Genomic DNA, 24,288 nt, shown 5'->3' with positions numbered 1-24,288 from the left:
TATGGAAGGCTGTGTCCTCACCGTAGTCAAGCTTGTTGGACAATGTTAACTGTAGGACAACATACACCAGCCACATTTCAGGAGAAATCTGGTGATGCCCAACCTTGGATCTGTGAGGGAGCAAGCTGACTCTGGAGAAAAAGCTGAACATCTCTGAAATCTATGGACTATTCACTCTAGATATCCTTTATGATCAAAAGACACCAGGTTTTCTTAGGAGAGTGGCCATTTCCAGACCCAGGGCCAAAAACTAAAATGTACAAATTGAGACAAGAAGGAAATAAACAAAGACCAAACTGCTGAATGTGTCAGCCTGAGTGGGTACTTATGAAGGGTGAGACAACTTGAAAAGGAATAGTGACTAAAATGTATGGAAACACATCAAGTATACAAAAGTCTACATTTTTCCCAAGTAAAACAAAACAAGACAATACAGCCCTTCACAGTTCATTGGCTAACTACCTTTGGCACCCACTCATTATTCTGGATATGGACAAATAAGAGTAAAGAATAAAGCATTCACCACTCTTTATTTGGGCTCATTTTATTAGACAACCAAATAGTCAATGAGAAGAAGTCTTATATAAAAATATAAAAAATAAAAATCTTAATAAATAATCGAGGGAGGAGGACTGTTAGAAAATCACCTATTTGCAACACTCGTTAAAATAACAGACTTGGTCACTGGCCAAGTAGTAAAGCAATGAAATGAAAGTACCTGGGAACTTTGCTTAGAAAGAGGTACCTCTGAAACTAAACCTAGCATTCTTCAGGTGGACTGGTCCATATAAAGCCATCCGGATGGAGGGAGTTGTGATTTGAATACGTATGGCCCCCATAGACTGGTGTGTTTGAATGCTTGGCCCACAAGGAGTGTCACTATAAGGAGGTATGGCCTTGATGGAGGAAGAGTGTCACTGTGGAGGCAGGCTTTGAGGTTTTATAGGCTCAAATTACACCAAGTGTGGAACACAGTCTCCTTCTGCTGCCTGTGGATCAAGATATAGATCTCTTAGCTACTTCTCCAGTGCCATCTCTGTCTGCATGCTGCCATGTTTTCTGCCATGAGGATAATGGACTAAACCTCTGAAATGTAAGCCAGCCCCAATTAAATGTTTTCCTTTATGAGAGTTGCCATTGGGCTGGAGAGATGGCTCAGCCATTAAAGGCTAGGCTCACAACCAAAAATGTAAGAGTTGCCATGGTCATGGTGTCACAACAATAGGAATCTTAACTAAGACAGAGCCTGAATCTAACCTAGCTTCAGATCCAGGAAGTGAAGGGAATGGGGTGAAAGTTAAATGGTAGCAATCCCTCTTCTCTCATTGATATAAGAGAATGGAGCATTTGTGCTGGGAACGTGGGTTCTAGTTTGTCCTCTGACAATCCTATACAGCACTAGGACCTTTTTAACAAATCAATGAGGAACTGGTTCAGCTTCTATCATGGTTCAGTGCAATTCAGTGTGGAAAAGACAATCAAGGCTGCACTTGAGCACTTGAGGACTAGAGGATAAGAAAGTTCTGCTGTTTGAGGTCCCATAATAAAAAGAGAAGGCCAAACTGTAAGCATACACTATGTTTAGTGTCACATCTATATTTAGGGTTTTAGCTTATTTAACAAACATCCACACATGAGAGTATCTCTTTTTTAAAATTTTGTTTTGTTTTGTTTTTCATGACAGAGTATCTCAATGGCAGAAAGTGACCCCATGTGTGCACTATCCTACCCCTTAAACCTAGAGCCCCTGATAGATTACTAGGTGTATCATGAATTTTCCCAGCCACAGAAACAATAAAAACAGTCTCTGAATTCAAATTCTGTTTGAGAGCTAGGCAGCAGAGGAAAAATGAGTTTCCTACATCAGCAATGACTTCCACATTGAGTGACCCACCTTCAACCAACCACTGTCAGTCTTATTACATATGACCTTGAATGCTCTTATGAAAGGCTCTCATCATTTCATACTAAATGGCATGCTGTCTAACAGATGAAAATGATTCTTCCAGAAATTCTCTTGTGACATTGACATGGGTCACTAGTATCAGAACAAAATGCATTTTTTGTTTGTTTTTCACTCACATTAAAACATCTGTAATCCCAGCATTCAAGAGGTGATAGTATACAGTAATAAGTTTGAGGCTAGCCTGAGCTATAAATTGAACTCAGGCAAACCTGGGCTACATAGTAAGCTTAGGCCAACCTAAGCTACATACTGAGATTTAGCCTCAGCCTATGCTCCCAAGTAAATATTTCCTTAATATAGACGAGAATTGGGCCAGCAAGAAGGCTCAAGTAAAGGTGCTTGCCACTAAACCTGATGGCCTGAGTCTGATACCTGGGAACCCATGTGGTAGAAGGAGAGAACCAACTCCTGCAAATTATTCTCTGACTTCTGTGTGCACACTTTAGCACACATGCACTCACACACATACGTTTAACTAAATATAATGTTTAAGACTAGAGCATAAATCAATACAATAGGTAATAAATAGATAAATAAAATCAATTAAAACCAAAATTGGTTCTTTAAAGTATCAACAAAATTGACAGAATTTTGCCTAGTTGGACTACAACAAATAAAGAGAACAGAGACACAAATGAGAGAAGTCAGAATGAAAGTGGAAACTTTATTAATAATTCACAGAAATAGGAAGCATTATCAGAGTGTAATATGATCAATCATATGCCCACACACAGGAGAACCTCCACAAAACAGATTCCTAGATAGACCGAGTAGACCTGGGAGTAGCATAGAAATGAAACCAATGATCAAAATTCTCTCAACTAAGAAAAGGCCTACATCTGATGGCTTTGTCAGTGAATCCCAACAAACATGGAGAAAATGTCCACCACTGTTCAAGTTTCTCCAGAAAGCCTTTAATTTATCCTGGGAGGTCCGGTATCATCCTGATGTCAAAACCAAAGATAGTAAGAGAAATGGAAACAACAGATCAGCCTTTATTACAAACATAGTTGCAAAATTGTCAAAAGTACTAGCAGCTATATTCAATCACATACTGAGATTATACAAGTCATATAATATTGGGAAGTTGATGAAAATAGTACACTACATTAGTAAAATAAAATTTAAGAATCTCACACAGCCATCTGAATTGAAGAAAAAGGCGTTTGCTAAAATTCAGTATTCTGCATGGTTTAAAAGGAAAAGAAACCAACAAAGAGGAAGAGAAGGAAAGTGCCTCCGTGTAACTGAAGTCCTGGATGAAACACCTGCAGTGACTCTACACTCAGGAAACCTAAGAACCTTCCAAGTGAGACAAGGATGACCATTGTCATCATTTGTGCCTGACACAGTACTGGAAGCCCCAGCTGAAATGGTTGGTCTAGAAAATGAAGTAAGCAGACCCAAAAATCAAAAGGGAAAAGTAACAGTATCACTGTTGGGAAAGAGAAATGGGTCAGTGGTTAATAGCACACACCAATTGTGAGGGCAGCCTGAGTGTGCTTCCTAACACCCATGTCAGATGCCTGTAACTCCAGATACAGAGGATCCAACACCTCTGACTTTAGGAGGGCCCTGCACTTATAGGAACATTACCACTCCCTTACGTACTTAATTTTAAAATTAAATCTTAAAAAAAAAAAAAACTTTGTGTTTGCAAATGGTATGATCACATGTGTCTAAAACCTACATATTCCACAAAATCACCTGCCAAAACTAATAGAAAGGTCAGATGGGCATGTCAGGGCCTGTGCTCCCAGCCCTCAGGAGGTTGAGGCTGAAAGATGAGTAAGAAATGCCTCTAATCCCAGTGCTTGTGGGGGAAAGAGGAAGAGTAGAGACAGGAGGATTGCTGTGGCTGGCTGGTCAGTAGCCTAGCTCCATGTTCAATGAGAGGCCTTGTGTCTTGTATAATAGAACATGACACCACTGGTCTCTTCTGAATACAAAAGTGGACACACACACACACACACACACACACACACACACACACACACAAATTTTTTAAACATTAATTAATAACTCAATAAAGTAGCAGGAGAGAATGTTCACACACAAATACCAGTAGCTCCAACCAACAAGGTAACAATGAACACTCTGAAAAGGAAATTAAGAAAACAAATGTATGTATAATCGCATAAAAATTTTATAAACTCATTTAGCTAAGGAAAGGCAAACATGTTCAATGGGAACTACTATTCTGAAGAAAGTAAAGAATAAAGGGAAAGATACAAATGTCTATGGACTAGAAGATAGCATTGTTAAGAAGTCACTGCCAGCCAGATTGATACAAATCCAATTGATAGTTTCAGAGACTGAAAAATCCTTCCTAAAATTTGTATGGACCTTAAGGGATCCCCAAATAGTTAAAACAACCTATCCTGATTTCAGAATTACTCAAAGCTGCTGCCACCAAAATAGCATGTTGAAGACAAAGCTACAAGGTGTCCCCTCACATCCAGCAGAATAGCTACTGTAACAAAAGAGAAGCTGGTGACTAGGAGGAATTGGACTCCTTGTACAATGTCCATGGGACAGAGGGATGGCATGCCCACTGTGGTAAATGGTACAGAAGTTCTTTAAGAAATTGAAATGCAATATAATCCACTTATGCAATTCCACTTCCAAGTACATACTAAAATATGGACAGCAGGGTCTCAAAGACATATTTACTCCTCTGTGTGTACCAGCATGATTCAAAAATGGCTAAGGCATGGAAGAGATCTATGAATCTATAAAGAGATGAATGGACAAGAAAAATGTCATCTCTATACACCATAGACAGCTTGAAAAACTCTGATGTGTGATATGACACAGAGGAATCTTATGTTAAATTTAAAAAGAGAACCACAAATGGGCACAATGTGATTCTAGGTATATGAAATCCTAAGAGTAGTTAGGAATATAGAAATAGAAGATGGAGTGAGGGTTTCAGGGGTTAGGAATTGGCAAAGTGGGGAGCTTGTATTTAATGAGCCTACAGTTTTCCACTTATTCCTTCTCAATCTTAGTTGATGGCCCCATGCTTACAGTCACTCATGTTTGGAAGTCTACACACTGGTCTTTTATGTTCTCATATGATCCACATCCAGGCTTTCATACATCCCCACTCTATCATCAGGATACCTCCAAATTTTATCCCTTCTTAATTCTCCCATCATTACCACTCAGTTTCTTGCCACATCTTAGTCATCTAGGGTGGAGACAAATAAGCAGTCCACAGAACTTGTTTTCTCATCTCCCTGGGTGTGCATCTGGCCTCTGATCTCCAGCTGTGTTTTTGGCTATCTCTAGCTATTTGGTTGAATTCTAGTCAGTGCAAGGTGTGTGAAAGTGAATTGTGCCACCCATCTGTGTCTTCTATCAGCTTGAAGCAGACTGGCTTAATATTTTCTGCCCTGTTCTCCATAAAGTAGCTCAAGCAATCTTTTCATAAATGCAGGTAAGTTTGAGGTATACAATTATATGTACACATACACGTATACATTATGCATATACACACATATAATTATATATACATATATTATATGTATTATATACATGTATATATCTATAAAAATTGTATATACACACACATATATAAATACGCACACACACACACACATATATATGTATGTATATATATATATATATCCCATAATGAATATTGAAGAGATGTTGGGGGGTTGTTTTGTTTCTTATTTGTTTGTTTGTTTTGTGTGTATGTGGGTGTGTGGTATGACCAAGGCCTCACATATAGTGGGCAAGAGCTTGACAGCTGAATGGCATCTCCAACCCTCTTTTTACTTTTTATTTTGATATAGGGTCTCAATTGCCTAAGCTTCTTGAACTCGTTCTGGGGTTCAGGCAGTCCTTGAACTGGCAATCTTCCTGCCAATCCAAGTATCTGGGGTTACAGACCTTTCACAGTAGGCCCTACTTATAAGAATGATTTTAATATACTTATGAGTATAATTATTTAGCACCTATTGCAGTCTTGGGGTTGAGTGGGTAGAAGGCCTCCATTTCCACCTTTCTGATGAATGTCTTGACCCACTGGAATGACACTTCTCCATAATGAAGAGAACTGGTCTCTATCCAAGTCACTAGCAACCTTCAGCCCTTCACACCATCCTAATTAGATATGTTAGCAATAATTGGCCAAATCTCAGTCGTTTCCTTCGAAGTCCTCTTCCTGGTATTCAACGTGTGCTCCACTGTCATGGAAACACCCTTGTCATTGGCTTGTGAGTCACTACTTCCCCAGCTCTCCTCCCACCTCCAGCTGCTCCTTCCCAGCTTCTTTCGCCAGGGTGCATCCTCCTCTCTCTGGCTCTAGATTGTTGTACTCATGGACCACATTGAAGCTCTCCTTGCTTTTCAGCTGATTTCTCCTGCATCTGTGTGAAGCAGAGGATACCCTGAGTGTATGAAGTCCTGACTGGTTGTCTATTGTTGACACTGTCATGGCTATGTCATGGACCAAAGCTCAGACCCACAGAGAAAATGACAAAGTTTTCCCTAGGGTAGGCTGAGTGAAATGGCAAGGCCTTTCTTTCTGATGTGAATGTTGGCAATGTGTACAGAAAATGCCATCCATAGCTTACTCCACCCTGATGTTTACAACCTGAAGACTGTTCTACTACACAGATTATTCCTACTGAGATCAGCTAAACCCACCTCCTTGTTCAGCCATATGCAGCAACCCTGCATCCCTGTTCAACTTTAATGAACATGATAGATTTGGATTTGCAGTGCACTGTGGCTTTGCCATCAGAGAGCCCAGTCCACCTCATTCCAGTTCTTCCATGTATCCATGTGTTTGTCTTTCCCCCCCACTTCCTCCATACCCAACTCAGAGTCCTAGTACCCAAGCCATGCTAGAATGCATCCATTCATTGACATTCTTTGCTTATGATACTTGAAATCTAGATGCACCCATATTTAGGACTCATATTCAGCTGTTTTCTCATATCTCCAAGTCACCATAGCCAATGAGACCTCACACCTTCTCCTTCACATTGGTCCTTTTATGTGAATGTCCTACAATCCAGCCAGTACTGAGACCTAAAAGGGAGTTTTGGCACATAACTACCCCCCTTTACTGTCCCACCTCAATAAGCTGCTGTTTCTCACCCAATCTATTCTGGCCTTTCTAGTCTACTCTGTAGTCACTAAGATTTTTTTTTTTCAAAACGTAAAATCTGAATCCATTTTCTTCTATATTTAAAACAATGCAGTGTCTTTCTTCTATTTGCATTTTGGATCACTATGAAATCCAGGATGTTGCCTCTAGGGCATGTGGACCTGGGCCTTATCCACTCAGCAGCCTCTCCTCCTAATTTCTGATAACCATGACTCTATTAGAGTTTCAAGAACTCCATTTTATCCTGTCCTCAAGACTTTTGCATTAGCTGTCCTCACTTAGGAATCTCTCTCCCATGCAGTTTTCACAGTGCAGGCTTGTTTCATCTTTAGGGAACCTTCTTTGACCAGCCTGAGGAATTCTAATCCTTCTTCTGAGTCCTTTACTTGAACACTTTGATTTCAGTGTGTTCATATACATGAAATGATGCTGTTATTTAATGACACTACCATGTTGCCTTCTAAACCATACCAGAACAAGAATTGTGTATTTTGCTAGCCATTAAATTTATGGCACCTACACAGTCTATAACACAGTGCAGACTGAATAAATACTGGAAAGTAATGAAAAAAAGGTAGAATAAGAAAGGAAGGAGGTAGTGAGACATGGTGGTGCACACTTGTAATCCTATAGCACCTGAAATCTAATACGGGAAAGATAACTTGAAGACCATCCTGGGCTATATATCAGGATCTTTTCAATAAAACAAAGTGAATGAGGAGAATAGTAATCTAAACCAAGTTCTGTTGCCATGTTGAGTCTTCTTGGTTGTGGGGATATTTTGTTAGCTATTATCCTATGTTTGAGCTGCAATAATACTCAACTTGCTAGTATCTGAAAATGAAAATGTGATCAACACAATGCATCTGCATAATTTATGAATTTTATTAATATCTATAAAAAGGAAACATCAATTTAGAAATTATGTCCAGACTGACAATGTCTAATTAATGTGGTAATCAAAATATTTCAGCCAGGTGTGATAGAATACATCTGTACCCAGCACTTGGGAGACTGAAGCAGGAGGATTATGGATTTGAGGCCAGCTTGCGCTACATAAAAAACAAAACCCAAACAATTAAGCCTTTTTGTCTATTATCTCTATGATCTTTCTATATACATCATGCATGTTCAAAGCATGTGTGTGTCCTTGTGTGGGTGCAGACTTGTGTGCATGTAGGCATTCGTGCATGTGTGTGCGTGTGCGTGTGCGTGTGTGTGTGTGTGTGTGTGTGTGTGTGTGTGTGTGTGTGTGTGTGATTTGGGTCATATAAAATACTCAACAAGAAAAGACCAATAGTCAAGACAATTAAGCTTTGTGGATGTGCTTGTTTATTTCCTCCAGCACCGTGACACAACTGCCGTCCAGTAGTGAGTCCTTGGGCAGAACCATGTGCTCAGATCCAGAGCACATGGATTCTATTTTCATTGAAGACTTTGATTTCTCTTCAAGAAAGTTGAATATAACCTTTGTGTGGGCAGAAGGCAAGAAAGAGAGCCAGGTGGTGGAGGAACATGTGGATGCAAGACTACTAGGAGGACACAAAGAAGTCCTTGTTTGTGATGCAGCTGGAGCAGAAGTGGAGGACCAAAATCACCCTCATTCTTGCCTTTCAATCTTGACCTTGTGAAAGTGGCAATTGCACCAACAGGCCCACAATTAAATTTCTGAAGTTTGAAATGATACTGCTGCTGCAAACATCTGCATTTATATGTGGAGATGCCAAGTTTCATACCTTTGGTTTTATCTGGGCTTGTTCAGTAGAGAACAGATAACAAAAACTGAGGCTTGGTGGCTTTTGTGAGATCAGCACGGCAGAGTTCTACATGTCAGAAACCAGTATGAATCTCCCTGGGTTAAAACCAAGATGGTGGAGGTTGCATTCCTTTTAGAGGTGTTGGAGAGTAGAGTAGGGATCCATTTTCTGACTTTGGGGAATGCTGGTAGAATTTATTTCTTTGCAGTTGTGAGCTGAGGACTAATCCCAGCTCTAGATTACCATTGCATTCTTTGATTCATGGTCTCCTCTCTCCATCTTTAAAGACTATAATATTGGATGCAGTCCCCTTGTATAAAGAAATCTCTTTGGCTATGACTGGAAATATTCATTATCCTTAAGGACTCATGTGAGGAGATCTGGCATAAATGAACAATTCAAAACAATCTTTCTCTTGAGGTCATTCTATTTCATTGTATCTGCAAAGTCCTTTTTACCATGGAAATGATCATATTCCAGGGTCCAGTGGTAGACATCTTGGAGGTCTATTACTGGGACTACCCAGAAAATGATCATTTGATATAGGAAGGATACCTATGAGATTTTTCTTGGAATGGTGAGGAAGCACTTCTGTGAACCAAACTTATAGCCTCACAAATTCTCTGCCATATACTTCTGATACTAAACACTTTATCTAGAGGCATTTCTTGGAGAATTCTATACTTTAGTAAACTCTCAGAGAACACTATCATCAGTCTCCAGTGAGAGTTATAAAGAACATCAATACTATTTTAATCTCCTTTATATCAATCACCAAGTGTAGTTCAAGTTTCTCTTCCTTCTTAAATATGTGTGTTTTCTTTCTTTCTGGCAGATGGGTCTTTTATAGAGGCTTCATATTATCAATGTTCTTTTTTTCAGGGACCGAGGCATCTGAAGAAGAGAAAAGCCTTTTCACTCACCTTCAATTTCATTTTTCTAAACTTTTAGATTTGTATATGGATGGTCCTTGCATCCTGATTTTCCCATAAGGAAGTTTTAAAATAGAAATGTGTTGTGGGGTTTCATTGTATTTCAACTTGTGCTGTGGGTATAGCTACAGATTTGAAAATGCCCAATCAGGACAAATGTCTTGTCTTATATCACCAAGCTCTTGCAAAGTAGATACAAGTTACACTGAAACAATGGGATTTCCATTTGTTCAGCTGTCTGAACAAATATGCTGATAACCTGTTCTGTTTGGGGTTTGATAAAGTCCAGTTGTTTTAACAACAAACATTAATGAAGAAAAAGAATGTATTTTATTAATTAACAGAATTTGAATTTTGATGTCATATATATTTAGATGTCCTGTATATTTCTATATATGCTAAATGCTGTTGTCCTTTACATTTCAGAAAGATTCAATTAATTCTCCCATAAATACATATTCCAGTCTGTGGGCTGCCATTTGGTCTTGTCCACTGTGTCCTTTGCCTTACAGAAGCTTCTCAGTCTGAGGAGGTCCCATTTATTAATTGTCGGTGTCAGTTCTGTGCTCCTGGCGTTATGTTCAGGAAGTGGTCTCCTGTACCAATTTGTTCAAAGGTACCTGCCACTTTCTCTTCTAAGAGCTTCAGTGTGGCTGGATTTATGTTGAGGTCTTTGAACATGCAATAGACATGGGTCTATCTGCAGTCTTCTACACACCCTCATCCAATTGTGCCAGCACCATTTGTTGAAGATGCTTTCCTCCTCCCATTGTTTTTGTCAAAAATCAGGTGTTCGTAGGTGTGTGGGTTAATATCAGGATTTTTGATTCGATTCCATTGGCCTACCTGTCTATTTTTGTGTCAATACCAGGCTGTTTTCAGGACTATAGCTCTGTAGTAGAGCTTAAAGTCAGGGATGGTGATGCCTCCTGAAGTTCTTTTATTGTACAGGGTTGTTTTGGCTATCCTTGGTCTTTTGTTTTTCCGTATAATGTTGATTATTATCCCTTCAAGGTCAGTGAAGAATTGTGCTAGGATTTTAATGGGGATTGCATAGAATCTTGCTTTTGGCAAGATTGCCATTTTTACTATGTTTATCCTACCTATCCAAGAGCATGCGAGATCTTTCCATTTTCTGGTATGGATTTTAGACGTAGAGCAAAGGATCACCAGCCTATAATTCACACTGCCAGAGAAACTAGGATACAAGGAGGATTCTAAGAGATTCATATAAGGTCCCTCACAGAAGAGGGAAGGGACAAGATCTCCTGAGCATATGGGGAGTGAGGTGGGGGGCAATGAGTGAAGAGGGAACTAGGAGAAAGAGAAGGGGAGGAGAGGAAAACAGGTGGGACTAGGAAGATTGAGTCAGGGGAGGAATAGAAGACGAGAGAGAGTGAGTGAGAGAGAGAGAGAGAGAGAGAGAGAGAGAGAGAGAGAGAGAGAGAGAATAAAAGAGAGCCATTATAGGTTTGAAGAGAAAACTGAACCTAGAGAAATGTCCAGAGACCTACAAAACTAACCCCAATTAACAATTTGAGCAACAGTGGAAAGGATACCATAAATATCCTTCCCTGATAATGAGATCAACAACTAACTTATCCACTATCATGGAGCCTTCATCTAGTAGCTGATGGAAACAGAAGCAAACACCCACAACAACTAAACACTGAGCTGAACTGGAATCCAGTTGCAGAGAGGGAGGGCAAGACCAGGCTGCAGAAACACATAGAGACAGCTGACCTGAACAAGGAGGAGCTAATGGGATCCCAGACTGATAGCTGGGAATCCAGCATGAGACTGACTCAGACCCCCTGAACATGGGTCTCAGCTAGAAGGCCTGAGCAATCTAAGGGACCTCGGACAGTGGAACAGGACTTTGCGAACACATCCCCCATGGAGGGATACTCCCTTAACCTAGAGACAGGAGAGAAGGCCTAGTCCCTACTCCAAATGACTTGACAAATTTAGATGACCCCTCCTGGAGGGCATCCCCCTACATGTGGAATGGGGAGGGGTGGGAGGGGAGGCTAATCGGGGGCATGAGAGGGTGGAAGAGAGGGAAAGAGGAAGGGAAGGAGGGAGGAAGGGAGAGGGAACTGGGATCGGTATGTAAAACAAAAATAAAAACTTTAAATTAAAAAAAGAAATATTCCAAATATAATTCTAACTGAAACTGAAAAAGAGACTACAAGAAATACATACAACATGATTATATATTCCACAGGATAATTTTCTATACTGTAAAGAAAATTTAAAGTATAAAGCAGATATATGTATGCCTGTGTAATATGCACATATGAATGATACTGTAGCAAGATGGCAAACTGAACACAATCTGTTACCTCTAATTGTAAGTCTATTAGCATAAAAACACTTTATTTTAAAAGGAATACATTTACAATCAAAGAAAATGTGAAACGAAGCCATCATCAGAAGACCAAAAATACTGAGAAATTCTTAGAAAGAAGACAGAAAATGAGTAGGATGAGACAGATAGTATACATGCACAGAAAATTGCAGCCCCAAGCATGCAACAGAAGAGCTGATCCAGAGAGATTCCACACTGAGAGAGAGCTCTGGGAAGAAGGGCGGGGCTGTGGGCAATGTCAGGTGATTAACGCAGAGCAACTACATGAGACAGAATAGACCCGGTGTCATCATGCTCAGGTCTACTGGGTTGTGAGGGCAGCACCCATGTTTGGTTCTGGTTAAACTCTAAGAAGCACAACTTGGAAGAAGCCTTTTCCTGGAGACACGACCTAGTTCAGGAGCCTGGAAGGTGGGAAAGCTGAACTTCAGAAGACAACAGACCCCGTCCAGACAACCAGATGGCGTAAATAGAAAGAGATCTGCCCAGAAAGGAGGTACTTTGACGGCTTTCACCACCAATGGGTTGAGACTACACTGTCCTGATCTTGAACTACTTGTCTCTCTTTCAATAACTACATTTTCATTTGTTTTTCTTTTCTCTTTTTATTTCCCCCTCCTTTATACTTTCCCTCCCTTTCTTTTCTTCCCTTTGTCCCCTTTTAAAATACGGCTAGTGTTCATCTTAACCCATAAGTCAAAAGCAAACACATGTGGAGGTACACACATGAACGTCTGGTTCTGGAGATGTGTTTGATGACTATAAGAGAGCGTTTTGTGTTCTTTCTTGATTGAACATACTGTGTGATGTTCGGTGGTGGCAATCAGACCTGAGAAAGAAAAACTGGTCTAGAATAATATAGGGAATACACAGCAATGCAAAAGAAGTTCTTTTCTATGTGGCTCTCTCATAAAGCAATGTTACTGTTTAGAAAGTGTGGTGAGCTTGGAGTACAGCTCAGTGTCAGAGGGCTTGCCCAGAGTATATGAGGGTTAGAGTTCCATCCCCAGCTCTGCAGAGACAAATAATAATAATAATAATAATAATAATAATAATAATAATAATAATGCGTTTTATCTAGACAAATCACTTTTACTACAACAGTGGCACTTTTCCTGAGATGGAAACTTTCCTTAATTTCCTCAACTATCTGTCCTACCTCCTCCCTAGACTGTCCATGGTGGAATATGTGAGCACTGGGTGAGGGGCCCCAAGTCTTCTGTTTTTTGTTTTATTTTGGTTTTGTTTTTAATTAATTCTTCTCTCATGTATTTCATCCCAACCACAGTTTCTCCTCCTTCCTTTCTTCCCATTTGCTACCCTCCCCCCACCTTCCATCTCCCCTAGCTCCACTCCTCCTGCTCCTTCTCAGAAAAGGACAGGCTTCCTAGGGATATCAACCGAGATACGGCATAACAAATTATATTAAGACTAGACACATGCCTCATATCAAGGCTGGATGAAGCAGCCCCGGAGGAGGGAAAGGATTACAAAAGTAGGCAAAAGAGTTAAAGTTAGGAGTGTGTTCCCACTGTCTGTAGTCCAACAAGAACACCAAGCTACACAGCCATAATATATATGCAGAAGATCTACATCAGCCCCATACAGGCTCTCTGATGGATGGTTCAGTCTCTGTGAGACCCTATGAGCCCTGGTGAGCTGATTCTGTGGGCCATGCTCTTGTGGTGTCCTTGACTTCTCTGGCTCATAAATCTTTCCTGTCCTTCTGCAGGATCGCCTGAGCTCTGCCTTACGATTAGCTGTGGATCTTTGCATCTGCTTCTATGAGTTACTGGATGATTGTGCTAGGTTCTGTTTTGTAAGAAGAAAGAGTGTAATCATTTCATTGACTTTTTTGTTCCAATTATGTTTGGTTCGATCCTAGGTCCCTGGTTCCTGGCCCTTCAGGCGGTGGAAGGCAAGGGCTCTCTCTCAGGGCACGGGTCTCAAGTTGGACCCGTCATTGGTTGACCACTCCTGCAAGTTGTGCATCACCTTTATCCCAGCACATCTTGCAGGCAGGATGAATTGTAGGACGATTCATTGTGGCTGGGCTGGTGTCCTCCTCTAGGAGCCTTGCCAGTTACAGAAGAGAGCCTGATCAGGCTCTGCATCCCCCATTACTAGGTGTCTTTCCTAGGGTCTCTCCTGTAGATTCCACTGCACTGGGTTTTTGCCTCACCTCCCAAACACCCCCATTTCCAGTCTTCTTTCCAAGTACTCTTTCCCTCCACCCTCCTCACCTGATTCCTCCTGTTCCCTGGTGGATTTTTCCTTTGATGGGTATGAAGTGTCCTTCCTCATCTCTTTTGGTTCATTTTGCTTTGAAGTCTATTTTTCTAGATTTTAGAACAACTAAACCAGCTTTCTTCCTAGATCCTTTTGCTTGGAAAATCTTTTTCCAACCCATTTATGCTGAGGTAATGTCTATCTTTGATGTTGAGATGTGTATTTGTATACAGCAGAAGGATGGATCCTGTTTTTGTGTCCATTCTGTTAGCCTGTGTCTTTTTTATTGAGAAATTGAGTTCATTGATATTGCAAGATATTGATGACCAATGCTTGTCAGTTCCTGTTGTTTTATTATTGGTGGTGGAGGTGGGGGTAGTGGTGGCGGTGATGTGTGTATGTGTGTGTGTCCTTCTTTTGGTTTTGCTGGTGTGAGATTACTTATTTTCTGGGTTTACATGGGTGTAATTAACCTCCTTGGATTGTAGTTTTTCATCTAGTATCTTCTGTAGGACTGAATTTATGGTTAAATCTTGCTTAAAGTTGACTTTGTCATGGAATATCTTATTTTATCCATCTATGGTGATTGAAAGTTTTGCTGAGTATAGTAGTCTGGGTTGGCATCTGTGGTCTCTTAGAGCCTGCAAGACTTCACTCCAGGTCCTTTTACCTTGCAGAGTCTCCATTAAGAAGTCAGGTGTAATTCTAATAGGACTGCCTGTACATGTTACTTGCAGCTTTTAAAATTCTTCCTTTCTTCTATGTGTTTAATATTTTGATTATTATGTGGTGGGGAGGGTTTTTTCCTTGTCCAGTCTAATTGGTATTCTGTAAGCTTCTTGTACTTTTATATAGACATGCTATTCTTAAGGTAGGGAAGTTTTCTTCTGTTATATATCTGTATTCAGCTCCCTCTGATCGACAATAGCTTACAGAATTTCAATGTTTCCATGCTTCCATACCGAGTGTGTGAATGTCTACACTGCTTGCATAAAGGTGGCCATTCAGTAAGGCTGGACCAAAAGATGAACTGAAGGGAAGGACTGGCATGGGAGATGCACCGGATAACACTGCTGAGGGTCCTTCACTTCAAGCCAGAACTCATCCAAATCTGTTGTTGAGCCTTTATTAAGAAAGTAATTGATGCCCATCTCAGTCTCATTCCTGACAACACTGCCATTGTGTCTGATCAATAAGCATGTGAGTGAGTGCTAGGTTGTTATGGAATCAGCACACCACCATGAAAAACAGGAATAAGGTACCACCTAGCTAAAGTGTCAAGTGTGAAGTCTCTTTCAAATATAGGAAAGCACTCTAGATGTAATGGCATTAACAGTTTCCTTGTGTACTGAATATGTTTAACTTCTGTTGACATTTGAATACCAAAATGTTTATTGTTTTAAAATAATAACACTGCTCTGTGAACCCTCTTTCCAGAAATTTAATTTTTATGCCCTAAGATAATGGTTAACAATTTGCCTTTTGTTCAAACTGATATGCCTGGAGGGTGCAAGCATCATCTAATTTATGATAATTTCTGAAAAGATCTTCTGTTTTAATTAATGGGGACTAAAAAAGAGCTGTGGAGTATAGCTAGGGAATTAGAGTGCATGTAGAACTCATGGTCCTGAGTTTAATCACCATTACCATCAAAAAAGTGTGTCAGAGTACTGAAGAGACAAGTGTATGCAACTCATGATCCTTCATTGGATTCTGACTGCAGAAGAGGTAAGAGACATTTTGGGGACAATTTGCAAAACTGCCTCTCTTGAGTTTGGCTTCTTACTCAGAAGTTGTTGGTTGTTTCTTTGCTGGGACCTCCCAGGTAACCATAATCCTTAATTAGAAACTTGATCATCATGTGAAGGTTTATCACAGAGAAAAAAATTAAGCTAAATTATTGCTCACAAGAGAGGAATTTGGGGACTGCAGGATAGTAATAACTGTTGACACTGACAAATTGCTCTAGAAAGGAAGTTTATAAAATCTAATAGCTCATAAAAACCAACATGTTATTCATGGAAACAACCAGGGAGGAGAAAAGTGTCTAACAGATCTTTTGTTTTGTTCTGGCCCACTCAAAGCTACTGAGTAGCCAGATTGAAGGATTCACCTCTGATGACAGATGTGAAAACATTCTTGGAAAGTAATTTGGGAGACAGTGGTGACATGATGTTTTTAGTTTTGTTAAAAATCTGATTAGGAACCACTGTCCCCAACACTCAAGCTATAGTAGTCTGTTAGTATCCATGGGAGACTGGTTCCTGAAATTCCTGTGTGCATCACACTATCAGATGTGAATATCCCATATATAAAATGATTTAGCTTAGAACCTACTGGAATCTTCTCATACACTACAAATCATTTCTATTGGTAAGAAAGCAAAATACAGGGACCAGTAGGAGAAAGAAGGGAACCAGATGGAGGGAGAAGAGGGGGAAAGGTGGAGGAAGCGGATGAAGCAGAACAAGGTACAACAAGTATGAGGATGCTATGATAAAACCTATTACTTTGTGTGCTAACCTAAAGTATTAGCGCACATAGAAAAATTATCTCAGATGATATAATGCATTGATAGATGTTATTTCCTTTCCATTTATTTGTTTGTTTGTTTTAAGATAGGGACTTTCTATGTAACTTACTAGGTAGGCCAGACTGGCCTCAAACTCACAGAGACCCACCCGTCTCTGCCTCTGTCTCCCAAGTGCTGGGTTTAAAGGCATGCACCATCACTCCCAGCTTTAAATGGAAAAATAACCAAAAATCTGCATGTGCTCAGAACACATGAAAATTTCTTTAAATGTATTGCACATTATTTATCTAAGCTTGAACCTATAAATGTAGGCTTGAATCTACAGATGCCCACACATACTGAGGGCTAAATGCATCTCCTCTACACAAATGCAAAGGAATAAGTTCTAGAAAGGAGAATGTGGAATGTAGAACAACAAAGGTCCCTGATCTCACCACATGTTCTAAACTATCACCAGAGCACAATAGTATAAATATCTAAATAGTTTTCATAGCAGGACAGAGAGAAATTAATTCCTGTTACCCCCTTGTTGTTCATTCATCTGTTTGCATTCACAGATTCATTTGTTCAGGGACTCATGAATGCTTTCTAGAAGCAAATTTCTATGTCAGAGAAGGTGAGTGTAAATGTAAATATGAAAGATGACCTCTACTTACAGCCAATGGGCAATTGCTGGATGTTTGAATTCACTAATTCATCAAATGTGTACTCCATACCCACTCTAGATCAGGGAATGTTCAACTAGCTTATAGACTAATTAGGGTTAAACAGTGATAGTAAAATGTTTGTTATACTTAATAATTAGTGCTGACAAGGAAATTATCAAGGTTTTGTGTTGTTACTATGGGTAAGTCATGGAACACCTGTTTCCTGACTAAGTAAAAGGTAACAATACACTATCTCATGAAGAAAGCATACTATTGGATCAACTTCCAAAATCTTTTCTCCTTGACTTAGCTTGACCCATGAGCTTCTAGAGACTGTCCTTCATGCCAGCAGGACAAGTACTTTTGCCCACCGAATCATCTCTTTATTCTCATCAGACACTTATTTTATTTATTCTTTTGTCTTTTAATCTCAATCCTACAGTAGAGACTCCTTTTCTTTCCCTCCATATTACCCTGCAGGGGAAGAAAGAGAACTCAAGGAGTTGCATTCCAACAGAGGCATGCCAAGCCTCCAGGTGGACTAATAGGGACTACCAAAAGCTGCTGCTAAACAAATTGACTCCTTCTCTGTTTTTCCTGAATCTGCGGGTCTACTCTCAGTCATGTCCAAACAGAGCTGTGCATTCATGTTTACTAGAGCAACCACGAGTCTGGAAGCTGGCTAGAAAGCAGAGGGCTTAGGTTTAAATCAATGTGCTTTCTATCATCTGGTTGGATAATTACCTGCAATGCTTTTGAACTTAAAACAAAGTCCTCTTTATTATCTTATTGTGTGTCGCTCTTGAATACAAGTGCTAGTGAATATAAATGCCAATATCCACTGGGGATGGAGTTCAGCCTTTGGAGATTAAAAAAAAAAATCCTTAGATGCTCATGTCCTTCTATTCGTGGCAATATTTGTATAGGACTCACTACACCCTCCCATGTACTTTAAGTCATCTCCAGAGGACTTGAAATAACCAATGCTGGATAAGTGATAGGTAAATAGTTTTTATACTTATTGTGTAGAGGAAAATACCAAAAAAGGAAGTATGCATAGGCTAGGGATGTAGCTCAGTTGGAAGAGTGCTTGCCTAGCATGCATGGGGCCTTGAGTGCAATCCCAAACATCACATAAACCAGGCATGGTAGTACATGCTTTTGGTTTTAGAACTTGGAAGATAAAAGCAAGAGGATTGGAAGTTCAAGACTATCCTTGACTACATGTTGAGTTTGAGGCATCATCAAAAAGAAGAATATGATATGTAAATATTCAGACTTAAGGCAAATATTTTTTGCTAAAGTTCCAGTCTGTGTTGGTTGAATCCAATAATAGAAACTGTTGATACAGTGGGCTCAAGCGTACCAGATGCTGACCTGTGCCTGGGAGCTGCCCTGTGTTTAGGGGTATCTATTATTTGGTACTGAGGATGACACTCAGAGCCTCATGCATGCTAGGTAAGCACTCCACCACCTTGCTATACACCCTAAGCCTACATGTAAACTCTTGTCAGAGTTTAATTGTCATGAAGATGAGAAGGGTCCTTGAGTAAGAGATACTCTGCAGGTGCCTCCTGGACAGCCTTGACTGCAAGCAAGAGGTGCCCTAGATATCTCTACTTAGCAGAATTTCTGTGGTGGTGCATGTGCAGGTAATTACATATTAACAGATTTCCGTGAGATTTTACCTGTAGAATATTTCAAAATACAGCATGCACCATGCATGTCAAGACCAGGAGCAGTATATAGCATGTCCCAAAATTCCTTGGCTGTAGGAACTTTCTTTGTATATGAATGAATGCTAACAGAATTTCTCCAGGTTACTTACTTTTTCTTCCCTGTGGATGCAGTCAGGGAACTCATAGAAGAAAGTTGTAATGCCACTCATCTATTTGGATGTCACTCTCTTCATGCATTTTCTCTCCCCAGATCTTCAGTAATGTCCTTTCAAGTGTTCATTGTATATGCTGCTTTATAGTGGATTAGGGGATGGGTTAGATTCTACACAGCTACATTTTAACATCAGCACTGACTCTGGGAGAAAATCATCTCTGGAGTCTTCCAAAGTAGATTTTTAAGTCCTCTATTTGACCTTTGTGTTTTGTAGGACTGGTCAGAACCCAGGACACACCTTTGGTGTTTGAACAGTTCAAAACAAGCACTCCTACCTCCTGCAAAAAACAAAACAAAACAAAACAAAAAAGATTGAAGGAGGGGGGCACCAGTTTCTTTTACCTTGTTGTGACCCAATTCCCAACAGAACCACCTTAAAGTAGAAAAGGCATGTTTCACCTCATGGTTTTAGAGAGATTTTCCTCCATTATGATGGGGAAGTCATAGAGGCAGGGGCTGTGGAAAAGACTCTTCTGCGATAGAAGTCAGTTTAATCTTCAAAAGTCTAAACCTAGTACCTTCTACCAGCCAGGCTCTACCACTCTCAAAAAGCACCACATATTGAGGACTTGGTGTTGAAAAATAGGAGCCTGGAGGGGACACTTTAGGATCAAACTGTAACAGGTGAATCCAGGGCTGAGAAGAGGCCTACAGTATTGCAGCATTGCCCTCCGAGGCCAGCCTGGTAGTGGCACAAACAGTACCCAGGGATCCTCAGTAGTGTGGCAATCTTGTGAAATAAAAATGTAAAGAATAAGAGAAGAGATGGGCCATCCTCACAGGAATATTCCCCCTCCATTGCCAACTCTGGAGGGACAGGGTTTGGTTTTAGTCAGAAAAGTGGCATTTTTGCTGCTCATGAACAGAGTAGCAACCATTGTTATAAAATTTATTCAAAAAAATGACTGTAAGAGTTCTTTTCTAAACTGGTAGGCTTTCCCATGAAGTGAATATTAATGTATAAGTGATACCGTCTCCATGACGTTTTACTTAATTATTTTAAAACCATTTTTAGCAGGCAACAGCTGCAGGTGGGGGGGGGGCTGGTGTAGACAGAGTTTTGTCTCATCTCAGCACCCGTTTGGCAGTTAGGATATACCAGAGTGTCTCTATTAAGTTTAAAACATGCAAGGCCTTACGTGATCACAGGTGTCTGGGCTACTTTTCTGGTTGCTGGGATAAGATATTCTAATGAAAGCAACATAAGGGATGAAGAAGTGTATAGTCTTACAGCACCACTGTTTGCAGTGGGGTGTCGACTTCTAGGGTGTTGACTGTGGTTAGGAGATACTCAGCAGAGCCCTGTGGTCAGCAGACACTCCACTCCTTTGTCTCCAACACTGAGCTCACTCAGCCTCACCATCTCCTGTCAATGGCTGATTATGTAGGTCAAGAGCAGCCACATTGGCTCCTCTGGATGGCACCCAGCACTTACTACTTGTTTTGACTCAGGTCTTTCATTATGTTTGGTTTTGTTTTCCATTATTTCAATTGCTTGGGGCCAAACACAGCTTAAAAAACACAAAATGAAATATTCCAGAAATAACTCATGAATTTTAAAGTGCATTCTATTTAGAGAGACTTGGTGAATGCTCTCTTTATCCCTACCTGGAACATGATTCATCCCTTTCTCCAGTGTATGTTCACTGCACATGATACTAGTCCACTAGCCACTCATTAGCTATTCTAATGATCAGTGCTTATGCCCTAGTATCAACCCCTTGTGCTTATGTAACACTCTTTTGCTTAATAATGGCCCCAAAGTACAGGAGCGGTGATGCTGGCAATTAGGGTACACCACAAAAATCAGCGTCTCCTTTAAGTGGAAACTGCTGGATCTGACCTTATCACAGGTGTCTCTCTCTCTCTCTCTCTCTCTCTCTCTCTCTCTCTCTCTCTCTCTCTCTCTCTCTTTCATGTCATTGTGGTAAAATATCCTGACAAGAGCAAGGGATAGGGAGTTTATGTTTGCTCATAGTTTGAGAGTACAGTCTATCACAACTGGAAAGTTCTGGCAGCAGGAGTTTGGGAGAGCTGGTCACTTTGCAGCCACAGCCAGGAAGTAGGGAACAATGAACAATTCCTCATTTTGAAACAATTCAGGACCCAAGCCTAGGAAATGATGCCCCCTTTAGGGTAGGTCTCTACAATTCAATTAGTCTAATCAAGAGCACACACACAAGTGGGCCCATAGGTTAGCCTAAACTAAGTAACTCTTCACAGCTGTACCTGAAGGAATATTTCAGATCCTGTAAAATTTATAATCAATACTAACCATTGCAATAGACATGAGGGAAGATCCTATGTATTGATTGGGTGCTGTCTGGAGTTTCAGCATCTATTGAGGTTCTTGAAACATACTCCCATGGATAAAAATGCATATTGGTATATTGAGATCTGCTCATTATTAGTTCAAGAGACATCCAGATGTGAGATGACTGACGGAGAAAAAAAATCAGGATTTGAGCTTCAGAAGAAAAAAACTCAGAGAAAAGGATCAGAGGAGAGGCCCAGGGACTGCTCAGGGGCTTTAGGAAACAGCTACACAGAATGTGTCTGTTCATCCAAGAGATGGGCACAGCTCCACCCAAGTGTAGGAGAGGATGCAACAATATTAAGTAGTGATTTTATGAACATTCAAGTGGTCAGAACTATGAACAGAACAAATAAAGCAGTGTCCATCTTCAGGGGAGTGGTTACCAGTCATGATGTCTCTCAATTTCCAGTGGATGAGCTACAGAAGCTAACTCTGATGGGGAACACTGATGGTGGAAAAAAACATTACAAGAAGGAGCTTCCATGCAAAGATTTTAGACAGAAGGCACAGGAAATCCTATATGCAATGGTGGTTAGGCTTGAGCCATCTGAGGCAGAGAAAGTGTTTGAAGGAAGGAAGATGAGAGATAAAGCAAGTAGACAACAATGCAAACATTTCAGAAATTACAAGGAATATCATCTGAGAGAGAGATGGCTCATTCACAATGGTCATGCAAGATATTGGTGGAGATGTTTACAGTAGCTCTGTACTTGTGAAGAAAGAAACACATTTTCTAAAACAAGATCTTCATTTTGAGAAAAGCTATTGTATACTTTAATTATTTCCTTTATCTGTAACCATATCTTGGTACCCAGTCATCAGAACAATAGGCCATTTCCCTTTTTATTCTGAGTAGGCCATTTTTTTTCTTCATTGGCCATGAACTAGGCAAAATGTTGTTCAGGCAAACCAGATTGTCTTATTATGCAAGTCTATAAGTGGATTATTATTAAATAATCAACATTGTTTCATAAATTATATGGAAGTCAACTTCTTACCATACATATATCCACAGCTGTATAATTCTTTGTTTTCACAGTAGTATTCTGTGTTTCAGACTTCCCTTCCAGGAGAGAGAAGTGGGTCTTCATTGGCTAGACTTGTGTAGTGCAACTCATAATTTCCACTAAATTCAGGAACAAAACAAGGATGTCCACTCTCTCCATATTAAAGAAAATAATAATTGAAGCCTTTCCTAGATTAGTAAGATATCTGAAAGACATCAAGGAGCTGCAAATAGAAGTCAAAGTATCCTTATTTGAATACAATTTGATTTTATATATAGTAGATCATAAAGATTCTACCACAAAACCTATACAGATGATAAATACTTGCAGCAAAGGAGCAGCATACAAAATTAACGCACAAAAATCAGTAGCCTCCCTAGATACAAGTAGCAAATATATGGAGAAACAAGAAAGAAAAACATTATCTTCACAGTAGCCTCAAAAATTGTCTTGGAATAACTTTATCCAACCAAATGAAAGAATTGACCCAACTATTTCCCCTCCCTATCAACACCCTAAACAAGTAAACTAGAACCATCAACTTTAGCTTTGGAATGACAAGAAAGAGCAGCCCAAATATATTGTTCTGTAGGACTTTTGCCATTGCCCTGACACATGTGCACACTCTATGATCTTCCCAGCACTGGCTATTAACCTGCCTGTATGCTTGGGATGGGGGAGGGGGTTACTTCTAAACTTAAAAGTCCATTCAGAGCCTCACGAAAAAAATGTCTGAGATAATTCAACTAATGTGGCCTTTCAAGAATGTATGAGTTGACCCTACAGTAGATTCAATGGTTGGAAAGGCTGGGTTCAAAGGTTTTCCTGTAGCTCAGGGGTTGAGTTTCTATATGACTCTGTATGTCATGCTTTTTGTTTTTCAATCATTTGTTCTTTTTAACACACACTGCATTTTCCATGGTCATTAATTTTTTTCTTATTTTATTTTATATTTTTCTTATTTTACATATTGACCCCAGTTCCCTCTCCCTCCCATCCTCCCATCTCCCCCTTTCCCCGCCCCCCCCCCCCGCATTCCCAGTCCACTTGCCAGGGAGGGTGAGGCCTTCCAGAAGTGATCATCAAAATCTGTCAAGTCATTTGGGGTAGGACCTAAGCTCTTCCTCGTGTTACTAGGTTAAGGGAGTATCCCTCCATGGGGAATGGGCTCCCGAAGACTTTTCATGCACCAGAGATAAATCCTGGTTCCACTGCCAGAAGTCCCTATAGACTGCCCAGGCCTTCTGAGGCCCATGTTCAGGGGGTCTGTATCGGTCCTATGTTGTTTTCCCAGCTATCAGTCTGGGGTCCATGAGCTCCTCCTTGTTCAGGTCAGCTGTCTCTGTGGGTTTCTCCAGCCTGGCCTTGACCCCTGCAACTGGATTCCAGGAGTTCAGCTCAGTGTTTAGCTGTGGGTATCTGCTTCAGCTTCCATCAGCTACTGGATGAAGGCTCTAGGATGGCATATAAGGTAATCATCAATCTCATTATAAAGGAAGGGAATTTAAGGT

This window comes from Phodopus roborovskii, unplaced genomic scaffold, assembly GCF_943737965.1.
Source record: "Phodopus roborovskii unplaced genomic scaffold, PHOROB, whole genome shotgun sequence".
NCBI classification, from domain to species: domain Eukaryota; kingdom Metazoa; phylum Chordata; class Mammalia; order Rodentia; family Cricetidae; genus Phodopus; species Phodopus roborovskii.
The sequence above is the reverse complement of the archived record's forward strand: the minus strand, read 5'-3'. Positions refer to the sequence as shown.